The 11297-nt window shown below is 30.5% G+C and overlaps 1 pseudogene; it reads left to right on the top strand.

Moving 5' to 3' along the window:
• The first annotated feature begins 9533 nt into the window (after positions 1 to 9533).
• Positions 9534 to 10787, top strand: LOC21391462 (annotated as a pseudogene).
• Positions 10788 to 11297: the final 510 nt, after the last annotated feature.

The following is an 11297-nucleotide window of genomic DNA, read 5'->3' as shown; positions in this document are numbered from 1 at the left end:
GGATGTCAGTGAAGAAATTTTTATTAAAACTTATCTGCATGCGCTTAATATTCTCATATTATAATATAATATAAAGAGAGGTTTGGTTCATGAATTAAAATAATGTAATTTAAATTATTTTTTATTTATGTGTATTTTTTATGAAAAAAATACTGTAATAAATTATGAATCATGATTTAAATTATAGTTTAAATCCTCCAACCAAACATTTTCTAATTTATTTTACAAAGACGTACATGCACTAGTGCGCCGTCCAAAAAAAAAAAAAAAAAGGAAAAAGTTGGAAAAAAAAACTTCATGCATAAATACGAAATGAGAAGTGAACAAAGCAATTAATTCGAAACCATTGTCGTTCAAGCCTAAGAAAATTTAACTAAATGTTTCTTTTTTTCAACGGTCTGTCTACATGACATGAAAATCTGAGATGTTTGTTTTATGTATTCGTTTCTGATTTTGAATCATGATTTATAATTTTTTACAGTGTTTTTTTCTCACAAAAACCATAAATAAAATGAGAATAATTCTGAATTATGGTTCTGAATCGATAAATCAGACGTCTAAATTGAGAATGGTTTTATTACCATTCTTTTTCTTGCATGCGACTTAACATCACTTACACTTGCACATGACACTTCTACCATTTTCGGCTACTTTCGAGTTAAATGTTTTGGTCAAACATGAAATTTGTATTTTTTTTAATAATTTTAAATATCATTTTTAGTACCACGACCATGATGAATCTTCCTCCTTTTTTCATTTTCCATATGAAATCCATTATCTTTTCAAATATATGTATATACATATATGTAGAGGGTGAAATTCAAAACTTAAATTTATAAGAGGCCAATGACTGAATGCGGATGATTATGTTAGTAATGCGCGTGCAATGAAATAAATCGACAGAAAAATGAAAGAGATAAGGACACATAGATTTTATAGAGGTTCGCTCAATGAAAGAGTTATGTCCTCTGGGTTCCACCATGATTGTAGAAGAAGATTGCAATGGTGTTCTCTGCAAATGATGAGAGAATAAGATGAGAAAAATACTAAAAAGTATGAGACAAAGATAAAAAAAAAAATATATCTAAAAATGTGCGTAGGTGTTCTTTTTATATGTTTGAGTTGAAATTTAAACTAAAACTTAAATTTTTATAAAATAGAAAACACTATAGTAAAAAAATTAAATTATGATTCAAATTTATGAACAAAACAAGCTCTTCTTTCTATTTTTTTTTTTTTTCCTTTCAAACAAAGCAAAGTTTCATAGTAGATGGAATTTCATGTTAATTAATTCAGAACAAAAAATAAGTAAACCTTTTAATTAAAGTAGATGATAAATATTTGAGATCTATATCCACATGGAAAATCAAATCAACTAAACTAAAACAACCACTGATCTTAGGGCCAGCAATATAAACTATTAGAGGTCGCAATTTTTTATTTGGAGAAATGCTAGCGTTACTATTTTTGTCACTCTCTTTGTCACTTTCTGCATTTACTGTTTGATATTTGAACTTTATTATCTAATTTTATGTTTAAATAATAATATATCATATTAATAGAGTTCGTATATCAGACAGTTAATGTAAAAAGTGACAAAAAGAGTGTAAGAAAGAGTGATGCTAATATTTCTCTCTTATTTGAAAAACAGTCATCGGATGCACATATATAATATAGCCATCTACAGTACTTCTAACATTCTATATAAACCCCTCTTAATTCCTATTATTTTCCCACTCAATTATTTCCATTTTAATTTTCTCATCATCTTGATTATTAACTAAATATCACAACAATATTTCAAGCAGATCCGTGCATTTATTTGATCGGTTTGAATTACCGTTTAAACTTTTTTGCAACATATTTTTCTCATAAAATTAAACTTATGTTTAAATCTATAAACGAAACTGGCCCTAAAATGGTGACATTGAGGTTTCTTCTTCTTGTGATCGTGTTTGCCACTTTCATTTGCAGCCCAAGCTCTGCGACGAAGCTTTTGACGGAGGTTAGTGTGAATTATGATGCAGCTGAATCGTTCGGAATCACTGATTTGGCTGCAATCTCCGTTGTTGATGAACAAAAGATCAAGTTTCGAGAAATATTTTTTAAAATCTCGGCAATACTTTTTTAGGGGAACGTGATTAATTATGAACTCTACAAAACTTTCCAACTTTTCTTAAATAAATTGCGAGATCTCATGATATTAGAGACCATTAGCACATTTCAACTGGGCAGAAAAAATTTCCTATTTACTTGATTTCCTTTCTCATTAATAAATGACCAACCATAATGCATATATGTCTATCTATATACTTTTGTATATTGTATAAGTTACCAAATAAGGTGTATATCGTAGTCTAAGTGAAATTGTATTCAAGAAGCTTATCTCCTTGGCTCGGCGGTACTCTGAAACATTCTTTATCTGACTTGATGCATGGTTCTATATATATATATATATATATACTAGTTTTTAGCGTGCGCTTAAAATCACAGTTATATAAATTGTTTTTAACTTATTTTGTTGTGTTGGTACAAAACGTGAAAATGCGTTAGAGCACAGTGACCCAAAACCTATTTGGTCCAGTCCGAAAAGTTCACGGGTGCGACATATATGGTGAAGCTTTAATTATAAAAATTTAACTTATTTTGTTGTATTTTAAATTAGATTTATTTTGTTTTGTTTGCTATGTTTTTTACTTAATTTAGTGTGATTTCATTTTATTTTAGCATATATTTGCATAATTTTATTTTTTATTCAAATTATTTATAGTATTTTTATCTGAGTAGCATCAATATTAGTGCAAATCGATAATAAAATGGACAAAATTAAAAAACAAATCAGTTCAAAATAAATAAATAAATACAATAAATAATAGTAAAAACAAGTTTATGTATTTTTTGGGCCGTCTGATCATAAAGACGAACAATCAAGAATGGTGCGTGCATCCCACACGTGGACAGAGGCGCCTCTAGTGGAGGAAGGAAGACAGGCCGTGTCAAAAAAAGAATAAATAATAAGGAAAAAAATAAGAGCGCAAAAAATGGATGATAAAAAATGAAAAGAGAGAGAGGAAAGGGGATTTAAAAAAAATAGACTAATATGTGTATGAAAAAATTTTATTTTATTTTCTTAGTCTTTTCCCATTTAGTTTTCATTAGAGGGTTTCTAGCGTTTTTTTTTTTTTTTTGGTTAGAGATTTTGTTATTAGCCGAGTCGGTATGTACTCTTTTTCTCTCTTAGCCTTTTACCCATTCAGTTTTCATTAGAGGGTTTTAGCGAGTCATATTTGTAGCCTTATTTCATTATTGTGATTTTCTTTTCCTGTTAATATTCTTAAGCTGTGGGAATTTGATAAAAAAATGCAGAGATTACTAGTGGGTGCCAATATATATATATATAAGATGTACTAATTGATCTTTATCTCTCACATAAGTTATTTTCTTTGTTAATCGATTTTTAAAAAAAAAAGACAGTTCAAGAATTGGAAGTTTAAACAGTATCAGTGACATTCAAAATTGCAAAGTCAAACATAATAATGTAAAAGAAAATTGATTCGGATGAAATGGTGAATAGGAGTCTCCATGCAAAACCATGCAAAGAAAGTCAACTCAAATAATTTAAAGCTGTGGAATAGAAGTCTCCTGAAAATCATTATAAAAAGTGGTGGGGTCTTCATGCAATTTTACGCCTACAGAGTTTGGCCGTCTTTTCCACAAACAGTTGGGAATTTGAGATTGCATTAACTCATGAAATCCGACGCGGTTTATATATATATATATATATATATACACATATATATATACACACACATTTTGTAGATGAGACGATAAATATACAATTATGTATGAGCTTCTCAACCGTACATGATCTCCGATCTTAATTAGCCTTCACAATATTTCTCTATATAAATCCCGTTTCTCATAAAGATCCATCACTATCCGAGTCATCTTTAGCTATATATATATATATATATATATATATATCATATACACTATAATAATGTACGTAACTTGCCAAAGATGACATCTAGGGTTCTTCTTCTCGTGCTAGTTGGTGCTTTTATATGCACCGGTAATGCAAGGAAGCTTGGGAATGAAAAGGGTTCGTTTTGAGGACGAGAAAATGTTCTATCGCCGCCCTGGATTTAGCGGTGGCAGCAGGCTAGGTGGAGGTTTTGGCAGTGGCAGAGGATTAGGCGGCGGTGGCGGTGCTGGTGCCGGAGGTGGATTTGGTGGTGGTGGTGGAGCTTGGTGGTAGTGCTGGTGGAGGGTTTGGAGGAGGAGCAGGTGCTGGTGGTGGACTTGGAGGTGGATTCAGTTGAACAGAAATTAATTATAATTAGGGTCATGTTTGGAATTAATCTTGTTTTTATTTTTCATATTTTTCCATAAAGAAAAAATGAAACATTCTCAAAACGGTATTTGGCGTAATAAAAATAAAAAATGAAAATGAAAACGATTTTTTTTTTTTTAGTTTTGTGTAAAATGAGAGAGAAATAAAAAATGACTTTTAATCATTTTTCATTTTTTGTTTTCATTTTCTCCTCTTGGAAGTAGAGAGAGAGAGAGAAAGAGAGACATTAATGAGTTTTTTTACACTGAAAATAATCTCTTGATAAAACTATTAAACGCATTTTTAAAAATAATTTCTGTCTGAGATTGAAAACGTTTTCATTTTCATTTTCATACAAAAAATAAAATCATTTTGAAACGAATGACAAACACGCCTTAGATTTCTACATGCATTTTCAAAAGAGGAATAATTAAGTGGGGCAAAAAACTCCATTTGTTGTTCAAGTGTTCTCTTGATTTTTATATGTTTAGAAGTGTTTTCACCATAATTGTGTACGGTCATATTAATGTTATTGTTCCTAGTCCTAATTTTATCCTAAACTTGTTATAAGCAGGCTTGTGCATTCTTTATATTTTATATGAAAATATAAAATTTCTTAAAACATTTAGTTGTATTTATTTAAAATACACCTTATAATTGAGCTAGTAAAAAAAAAAGAGTTTAGTAGAGCACATTTAAAAGGAAAAAAAAATATCACATAGTAAATTATTATGGGGTACATATAAAATGAATATTTTAAATAGAGTAAAGTGAGAAAATAAAATCATAGAAGTATTCTGTAAGAAGATAAATGACAAAAGAACACTTAGCAAAAGACTATCTAATAAACAAAAGTAAAAATAAGTATAGAGATAAGATAATGTAAAAATAAAATGTAAAAATAAGAAAAAGTAAAAATAAACAAAAGAAAGCTAAGAAATAAGAAAATATAAAAAGTAAAACGAAAGGGAAAAATGAGAGATTGATATGTGGCAAAAGTATGAGCAATATTATTGCCTCTTTTATGTATGTTAGATTAGATTAATGTCTAATTGGACGGAATAGTCAATGAAGAAATGTTATTTACACATATAAATGCTGGCATACACCAATTCTTACCGAAACTATATAATGAGTTGTATTTTCCGTAGTACCAAAGCAATATCTTATCTTATCTCATTATATTAACTAATATTGTTGCAATCTTTTAAATAAGTAGCTAGTAATAAAGGCATGAAAACTCAAAAATTGTTAAACAAAAAGAAGGGGTTAAATTGATGTGCTAGGCTAGCATGATTCTTACCCCTAACTACTTTATAAAAAAGAACTTCATGTGGTGTTCTTTTTTGAAAAAAAAGAAAAAAAAAAGCTTCATAACTTCATGCATAAATACGAAACGAGAACATAGTAATCAATTGTTAAAATAATAATAATAATTAAGACGAACACTGTTGATCAGGTCAAGAACAGCGGGAGGAAAAATTGAAAAGATCATATGCGTAGGGTGCGTTTAGAATTAATTTTAAAATAATTTTATTTTCAATAAAAAGTAAAAATGAGATTGTTTTGAGAATCATTTTGGGACCGATTTTGAAATTGTGTTTAGTTGATTTTTTAAGATATAGTTTTGAGTATAATAAAAAAGTGAAATAGTGTTTATTAATTAATAATTTTAATATTATTGATAAGTACTAAAAAATGAAAATAGAAAAGTAAAAATGACGTTTGACTGTTTTTTAATTACTTTACAAAAACCATTTTCATTGTTTTCGTTTTCATTTTTATTTTCAAAATATTTGCTAAACAAACGTCCTTTCGTTTTCATTTGTATTTTTTACTTCTCAAAATATGTGAAAACAGTTTTAAAAAACGGCTCCAAACACGCATGTGATTTTTCTATTTAGCTAGCCCAAATATAATATTTAATTCTTCGTGAAAATCAGTACACAGATTATAATACGAAGATTATTTAGTTTTTTTTTTTTTTTTTTTTGACTTGCATGTGACTCATCATCACCTGCATTTCCACATGACACTTCTACCACTTTTGCATAGCTAAACCGTGACATTCGAGATTCGAGTTAAAAGTTTTATTTTTATTTTTATTTTTTAATTTAATAATGGATTGAGGAATTTGAACTCAATCACCCTATAGTGTAATTATGTGTGAAATTACCTGACATTCGAAATGTCTGCAACCGATACTCGAGTTAAAAGCTTTCGTTAAGTATGCATGACATTTTTCATTCTTTTAATAATTTTGAATATCAAATCTAGTATCATGACCTTGATGCATCTTGCTCTAACCATATTTTTTATTGGACTCTAATAATCTGTTATGAAATCCACTTTCCTCAACAACAACCAAAAAAAAAAAAAAAAAAAAACCTTTCAGGTTATTAATTAAGGCCCGCTCATTTCATAGATTTGAGTTTAAAATTCGAGTTTTGCTATAGTAAAAAACTCTCAGAAACAATCACATCTAACTTTTTTGTTATAGTAAAAAGCTCTTACATAAAGGCCTCGTTCACTTCGCGGATTCGAGTTGAGATGTGACATTTTTTGAGAGCTTTTTACTGTAGCAGAAAATTGTGATGTGACATTTTCTGAGAGCTTTTTACTGTAGAAACCTAAAACTGAAAACACGAATCGGTGAAATGAACGAGGCAAAAGTAACATCTCAACTCGAATTAAAAACTCGAATCAACGAATTAAACGGGTCAGATAACAAGTCTTGACCTTTTGAGATAAAAGTTTCGAGGATTTGAGACCTAATTTCAAGTCTCTTCCTCCTTTATTGTCCCATGATTGAGCATTTGCGTTGGTTTTAAAGTCACACTCCACTTGCATTTTTTTTTATTCCTAATTGGTAAATTCTCGATGCTTCTTACAATGCAACGTGAGTTTGAGATAGAGTGTTAGAGTTATTAAGATTTACATCAAAATGTACATATGTTTACATTACGTTAAAATTATTTAAAATATTAAGTTGAATAGTATTTTTCTGTCATTACAATAATAAGAAACCATAGAATTAAAATTTGTTATTTAACTGTAACTAAGCATCCGACTTCACCATAAAATACACAATCGTTAATCAAATCCCCTTATCCTGAATATTATATATATAGACGTGTTTTCAATGATTAAGTTTTAATTGATTATTACTCATTAAATATAAAAATTTGATGTCGTGATATGATAAGAATTCAATCTCATTAACTGTCAAATTTTTTTTTAGTCAACTATATAATTTATTATAACCATCAGATTAAATATTTTACGACTAATGGATAAATATTAAAATAATTATTAAAATCACACCCATATACGTGCGTGTGTTATAGCTGTTTCAAGTAATAGCTGGATCATGAAGTTTGGCGGACTACGGCCTCTACAGCCTACACGTTACTTGGAGCATATGTATAATCTTACCCAATAATAATACACCACGAGAGAATTAACTTGAGGAGAAAATATATAAGGGTATTTTACATTTGCCCCTTGAAGTTATATTGCTCTTGAATTTTTAATTTTAATAAGTTACTCTCTTAATTTATATAATTTTAATAAGTTATCCTCTTAATTTATAAAATTGTTATAATATATCCTATTTTGACGATGAATGTGCTAAATTAGTGTCAAAAGACACATTTGACAAAAATTCTAACATCTCAATTCGAAATGTAACATAAATCTTTCAATTCATCAACTTTTAATTCCTTAAATTTAATAAAAAAATTTGAGCAAATTTAAAAGATTGATTATAAAGTTAAAAATTTAGGAGGCAATTTGTTAAACCACGATAAATTTAGGGGAGAATTATGCTAAAAACCTAATATATAATTGCAACTGCACGTTCTCAGCAACTAGCTAGTTCCTAGATAATAAAGGGGTTGTTATCTAATGTTACTAGCTAGATAAAACACAATGCGAAAAACACTAATGCTTTAGGGTTATTCACACAATTAGTCCTTGAACATTTAGCATAATGACATTTTAGTCTCTCAAATTTCAATTTTGAAATATTATTCCTCAAATTTTTATTTATATTTTTTACAGTTTTGGTTCATGAAAGTAAAATTGACGAATGATTTTTTGATTTAAACATAGATAATCACATACTTATCGCATAATAATTGAAAATTTTACATAAATAATTATAGTAAGCGTGTAGTTTTAGGTTCTAATAGTAACAATAGAGAGACTTTATATATAACGTAAGTTACGTAACTCATTCTGTAGAATTTTAAATTATCACGCGATAGATATGTGATTATTTTTATTAAATTTCAAAAATCCTTCATTCATTTTACTATCAGGAACCAAAATTGTTATGCTCGATAAAAGAAATGAGGGAAGCTCCAATAGAAAAATTTTATAAGGGGAAAATAAAGTAAAAGTTCAGGGACTAATAGCACCAATTACTTTTTTTTTTTTTAAAGATTTTTATGAGGTATTTTAGTTCTTAGTAACTTTCGTTAGGTCAGATTCCTGTTTTCAAATGGACCTAATGTACAACTAAGTTAATGGTTCGAGGACGATATTGTCAAAAATTAAAAGGATGGTGACCAATTGCAAATTGTCACTTATTAATACATGTAATTTCATTTTCAATCCTCAAACTGTGGGCAGCATCTCCTTTTGATTACCAACATTTAAAGCGTCTGAAATGAGTCCATGATCTATCAACTACTCTCAACTTAGTCATTTTGTCAATCTAATTATTAAAAACTTGACGAAAAAAGCACGTGGCCATATATGGTTTAGTAGGTGTTGGTAAATAAATAATGCATCTTTCTATTGAGATTTTAACAGTAAAATTGATAGGACTAATTTATGCAAATTTATAAGGTCGACGACTCAATCTAGGATGGTTTAAAGATATTAATCAAAATGGGATTAACTAAAATGAGATTGAATCTTGCTAATATATATGTTCAAGGACAAATAACGCCAATAACCAGATTTCTTGTGTTTGGTATGATTACCTTTTCTAACCTCTACACGTTGATAGACACTAAAATTAAGGGGGGGTTTTTTTTAAAGGATTTGAAATCTCCCATTTCTCAATCTTTTTCTACTAAACAATCATGGGTCCTAAAATCCTTCTTCAATTGCCAAACCGTCGTCGTATCTTTCAACGATAGTTTTTAACTAATGATCGTCTCACCTCCTATTTGTAGTAGTGAGAACTTTCATGGCCACTCTTCAATCTTCTACCCATTCTTCTTCAGCTAGCTTAAAAGAAATCAAATGCACTCTCCATTCTCAGAAAGTTCAATCATCTAATCTCTTTGTTCCTAAGATCCTCGTCCATCGACGAAATGAATTGTTGCCAATCTTGAGAACAACTTCCACTGATGTAAACCTCAAGTCCAAGATCAAATTCAAGCCACAAATGATCTTGATCACAAAATTTCTAGCTCAGAAATAGAGCAAGAGTTGTTTGCAATACTAGAAATTGTTGCCGATAGAGTTGAAAGGCACAGAGGTAACTGGAATCACTTCTTACTAAACTCCGTCAATGGAATGACGGTCACTGCTGCAATCATGGCTGCTCTTGGGGCTGCCAATGAAGTTGGTGATGTCCTTTTGGCTCTAAAGCTTTCGTCTACTCTTCTATCCATCGCAGCCACCGGGATTTTGGTGGTGACGAACAGGATTCAACCTTCTCAGCTAGCAGAAGAACAGAGAAATGCTTCGAGACTGTTTAAGCAGCTCTACCAAGAGATCAGAACAACGTTGATTCTGCGAAACCCGAGTTCTAACTTCCTAACGACGTGAGAGACGCAATGCAAGAGGTTTTGGGACAAGGCGTACCCTCTTCCCTTGCTTGGAGTTATGCTTGACAAATTCCCTGCAAATGTAGAGCCTGCCGTGTGGTGGCCACAAGATCAATTCAAGCCTAAACAAGAAATGTTTGGCTTGAGAAAAAGGAAGTTTAATGGGTGGAATGGTAACCTTGAAGAGGAAATGAAAGAGATTGTGGGACTTGTGAGAAGAAAAGATTCAGCAGAATATGTGAGATTTGAGTAACGTGGTTTTGAAAGTCAACAAAGTTCTAGGCATTTCCGGTCCTTTACTAACTGTTTGGCTGCAGTTGGCACTGGTGTTCCGGGGTCCTCAGTTTTCGGTTCGAGGCGTGCAATTTCGAGTGTCGTATGTGGAGCCTTCGTTGCCGCAGTTGACACTCAAGATCGACAAGTTGGAATGGTGTTTGAGATGTATAGAAGCTCTGCGGGGTTTTATAAGCATATGGAAGAGACCATTGAATCGACTTTTGGAGGAAAGAGAAGTTCATAACAGAGAGAATGGGGAACTGTTTTAAGTAAAAAAACGGCGCTTACAGCTCGGAAGGAGCTTGTCGGAACTCAGAAACCTTGCAAGTACTTCGTCTTTATCTTCTAGTGTTGAACTAACCAAAAAGGAATTTGCAAGCAAGCTTTTCTGATCAATCTTTTTAATCAGTTTTCTGTACCTCGTACAGCTTAAGGTTTTAGTTGTCATAGTCCAAAGGACGTACTATGGCAGGATATGTATTTAAATTGGGTTTAGTACCATTTTTGTTCCCTGAATTTCGGGGGTAAATTTCATTTTTAATCCTAACTTCCAACTAGTCCTTAATATACAAAATTGTTCCATTAAAGTCCTTACCGTTGATTGTTTGTTAAAAGTGGACGGAAAATACCATATGAAGATCACGTGTTTGTTAAAACGACTTCAAAAAAGTGTACTCAGTGAATTCTTTTGATTATGTAAATTTTCATTTTATTAACGTTTTGCGTGTTAGGAATTGGTGCTGTTGACTAAACAATTCTAGACAGCAATGAATTGACGTTGCATCAAACATTCAGTAGAAGAATAAAAAAAAGCTATGATCGTTGAGGGGGATAAAAAGAAATACTATCTACTATAATTGAAAACAACGAAAGAAAAAGAATGATTAAGACATGATACGTCC

Source organism: Morus notabilis, unplaced genomic scaffold (assembly GCF_000414095.1).
Source record: "Morus notabilis unplaced genomic scaffold, ASM41409v2 Scaffold1652, whole genome shotgun sequence".
Taxonomy (NCBI): domain Eukaryota; kingdom Viridiplantae; phylum Streptophyta; class Magnoliopsida; order Rosales; family Moraceae; genus Morus; species Morus notabilis.
The sequence above is the reverse complement of the archived record's forward strand: the minus strand, read 5'-3'. Positions and strand labels throughout refer to the sequence as shown.